The 4408-nt window shown below is 43.0% G+C and overlaps 1 pseudogene across 1 annotated transcript; it reads left to right on the forward strand.

Annotated features, from left to right (window-relative positions):
* Positions 1–810: 810 nt before the first annotated feature.
* On the forward strand, positions 811–2676 carry LOC309870288 (cationic amino acid transporter 3 pseudogene; annotated as a pseudogene). The gene has a single exon. The product of its transcript is annotated as a cationic amino acid transporter 3 pseudogene (transcript).
* Positions 2677–4408: the final 1732 nt, after the last annotated feature.

Below are 4408 nucleotides of genomic sequence, written 5' to 3' on the forward strand. Positions count from 1 at the left end.
TGCCCAGTTAGCCCCTTTTCATATCGTTTTATCATCCTTATCTCTTTTTGCATTTCCCCTCCTCACTGGAGGCCCTTTTTTCAGTTACTTAACAAATGCTGTTCCAGTCCACATTTTATGTTTGTTTCAGATACATTCACCCATTCAACCACTACAGCGTCCAATTGTGTCTGTATTCTGAATTCCACTAAGAATGTACTTCAGATGGTGCCTCTTCAGATGGTGCCTCAGTGACACTGCCAGCAGCATGTATTAGTTTGTATCTTCTTATGGAATTCTCATGTTGATCCAGTGAGGGAGATGCTGGGCATGGAGCCCAATGAAAAAAAAATTAAAAAACAAAAACAAAACAGAATGTTTGGAGGTATTTGGTACTTTTTCTGGAAGGGAAGCAGGATTAACTTTTCTATGGTCTCTTTTGGTGTCAGTTTCTGTGATACTTGGACTGCAACAACTTACATGCAGCCTCTGATTCTCAGTTGATTGGTTGAACACCATTGTTCAGAAAATATTTATTGTTTCCACAGGCATTCTAGAAGGATAGCACATACCAGAAGAATCTTGGAACACTGAAAAAAGAAAATAAAATAATATAAAGATAAAAAATAACCAATTAATTAAAAAAAAAAAAAAAAAGGAGAAGAAAGAAGAACAAATATGAAGCTGCAGCTCTGAAGCCTGAGCAAATGACCCTGGCAGTCCCCACCCAACTTGGCTTAACTCAGCCTCACTTAACAAGATCCACACCTTTGACTCCCTGGGCTTGCTACAACTGTCTGATCCTTAGAATCTTCTTCAATTCCAGCTAGAATGCTGCGTCAGGTGCTTCGCAGGTTTGGTCAAAGGCTGGCACGCCGATGTCCGCTGGAGAAAAAAGTGCGTGAATTTAGATCTGGCATAAAACTGAACACTCTGGATTTAGTGGCCTTGGGTGTGGGCCGCACAGTGAGTGTCGGTGTGTACTTCCTGGCTAATGAGGTGGCCAGTAACCAAGCAGGACCATCCACTGTGATCTGCTTTTTGGTGGCAGGTCTAACATCACTGTTGGCTGGGCTGTGCTATGCGGAGTTTAGTGCCCGGGTCCCCCACTGTGGCTCGGCATATCTCTACAGCTATGTCACTGTGGGTGAACTGTGGGCTTTCATCACTGGCTGGAATCTTATCCTCTCCTTTGCTATTGATGCATTTGTTATGATGCAGGCCTGGATTTTAAGTTTTGACGTCTTCGTTGGAAACCGGATCTCTGAGACCCAGCAAGAGACCATCTCACAGTATGTTCCCCAAGTCATTGCAGACAATCTAGGCTACTTTTTTGTCATCTTTATTTTTTTCAGCATGGAACTGCAGTATATGGGTTGGCATGGCCTCCTCAGACTTATTGAAGTGTTTACATTGGTGAAGCTTTTGGTTCTCAGCTTTGTCATCATCTCTGGCTTCATTAAGGGGGACCTGCACAACTGGAAGCTCACAGAAGAGGACTACATACAGGCTGGACTCAATGGCACCTCTCGCTTGGGCCCTCTGGGCTCTGGAGGATTCATGCCTTTTGGCTTCCAGGGGATTCTCCGTGGATCAGCTACCTGTTTCTATGCATTCATAGGTTTCAGCATTATTGTTACCAGGGTCAAAGAATCACACAATCCCCAGTGTTCCATCCCCAAGGGCATTGTGGTTTCACTGCTCATCTGTTTTTTTGTGTATTTTGGTGTCTCTGCATCACTTACACTCATGGTTCCTTACTACCAGCTTCAACCTGGGAGCACCTTGCCTGAGGCATTTCTCCATGTTGGCTGGGTCCCTGCCTACTATGTTATCGCTTTTGCAATTTTCTCTAGTATTTTTGTCAGCACCGACTGGGGCTTTACGTTCCCCATACGCTGGGTGATTGACATGATGGCAGAGGATGGTGTCCTGTTCCCAGTCCTTGCCAGGTTCACTTTTGGCACATATGGCCGTATCTTGTCCACTCTGATCCTTGGCATTATCACAGCAATCATGGTATTCTTCTATGGACTCACTGATCTTCTGGACCTGAGGTCAGTTGGCACCCTGATATCTTACTCCTTGGTAGCTTTTTGTGTTCTCATCATCAGGTATCAGCCTGAAAGGAGGAAGGAGGAAAATGAAGAAGAGCTGCAGGAGGAGGATAAGGGAAATGAAGCCCAGGTGCAGGAGGAGAATGGGGGAAATGAAGTACAGATGCAGGAGAAGGATGGGGGAAATCAAACACAGGCGCAGGAGGAGACCACACCTGCAGCAGGGAAGCTGACTTTACAGGGACTATTTTTTCCAGGCAGCCCCACCCCCACTCCGCTCTCTGGCCGGGTTGTCTGTGTTTGCTCCTCACTGCTTGTTCTGCTGCTGATTCTCCTCTGCCTGGTGCTGGCCCACTGGCCAGGTCTGCTTTCTGGACACCCATGGCCTATCACAGTGGTTGTGCTGCTCCTGGTGCTCATCTCTGGGATCACTGTGGTCATCTGGGGACAGCCACAGAGCTCCTCTCCCCTTCCCTTTAAGGTCCCTGCTCTGCCTCTCCTCCCACTCCTGAGCATCTTTGTGAATGTTTGCCTTATGATGCAGATGTCAGCTGGCACCTGGCTGAGATTTGGTGTCTGGATGCTGATTGGGTTTGCTCTCTACTTCTGTTCTGGGATCCAGCAAAGCCTGGTAGCTTAACCCTGCTTATGGACCCAACTCTAGACCTTGAACTCAGCAGTATCAGTACGTATTTGGCTTGACATCATCACATGTGAATGTCTGATCCCCTATACAATAATGGAGAGTACTCCTGAGCACATGGAAATCTAGATTCCTATTAGATACTGGTGTGGGAACACTAATGGAGCTTTATATTTATGGTACAGTGAAGGATGTGTCTTTGCTCCTCCACCCCACTTTTTTTTTACTTTGTACTCTTGTGTCTGTAGCTGCTTACTGACTTTTACAGAATTCATATTAGAAGAACTTGATAAAAAATGTTTTTCTTTTGGGGTGCCTGGGTGACTCAGTGGGTTGAGCCTCTGCCTCCGGCTCGGGTCATGGTCTCAGGGTCCTGGGATCGAGCCCCACGTTGGTCTCTTTGCTCAGCAGGGAGCCTGCTCCCCCCTTTCTGTCTGCCTGCCTCTCTGTCTACTTGTGATCTCTCTCTCTCTCAAATAAATAAATAAAATCTTAAAAAAAATGTTTTTCTCTTCTTTAGTTACACATTCCCTAATGAAGAAGATGACTTGTTGCAGAGTCAGTAGACCATGACTCTTGCTCAGGCTGGTGAGTTTGAGCCCATGTTGAATGTAGAGATTACTTAAGAAAATATCCAGTAGCAGAATTACTGGATCATATGGTTGTGCTGTTTTAAACTTTTTGAGGCTCTTCCACACTGTTTTCCATAAGGCCTGCACCAATTGACATTCCCACCAATAGTGCATGAAGATTCCTTTTTCTCCATATCTTTGGCAACACTGGTTTTTCTTGTCTTTTTGATTTTAGCCCTCATGACAGGTATGAAGTGACATCTGATTGCATTACTTAAAGGAGTTTAATATATTTAAATTTTTTATGTTCAGGTAGCCAACATATAGTAATCATTTTTATTTCCCTGAGGATGAGTAACACTAAGCATCTTTTCATGTGCCTTTTGACCATCTGTATGTCTTCTTTGGAAGAATGTCTATTCAGGTCCTCTGCCCATTTTTTAATCATTTTGCTTTTGTTTTAGTTTTTTTGGTATTGGCTTGTAGAATTTCTGTATGTATTTTGAGTATTAACCCCTTATTGATATATTATTTGCAAATATCTTCTCCTATTCTGTAGGTTGCCTTTTTTGGTTATTGATGGTTTCCTTTTTGTATAAAAGTAATTTTGTTTCATGAATTTGAAAAGATATATGCACCTCTATGTTTATTGCAGCATTATTTACAATAGGAAGGATATGGAAGGAACAGAATGGGCATCAGTAGAATGGATAAAGAGGATGTGGTCTATATATACATCCAATGGACTATTACTCAGCCATAAAGAAGAATGAAATCTTACCATTTGTAACAACGTGGATGAACTGGGTGGGTATAATTCTAATTTAAATATGTCAGTCGGAGAAAAACAAATGCCATGTTTTCTGTCTTATGGAGAATTAAAGAAACAAAAAAAATCAAAATGGAAAAAGAAAAAAGAGAGACAAATGCAATACCAAAATAAATAAATAAACAAATAAACAAAAAACACAACACCATAAACCCCTAAATAAAGGGAACAAACTCGTTGTTGCCAAAGGGAGATGGGTAGGGGAATGGGTGATTTTTTTTTAAAGATTTTATTTATTTATTTGACAGACAAAGAGACTACAAGTAGGCAGAGAGGAAGGCAGAGAGAGAGAGAGGGCGGAAGAAGCAGGCTTCTGGCTGAGCAGAGA

This window comes from Mustela nivalis (assembly GCF_964662115.1).
Source record: "Mustela nivalis genome assembly, chromosome: 7".
In the NCBI taxonomy this organism is placed as follows: Eukaryota; Metazoa; Chordata; class Mammalia; order Carnivora; family Mustelidae; genus Mustela; species Mustela nivalis.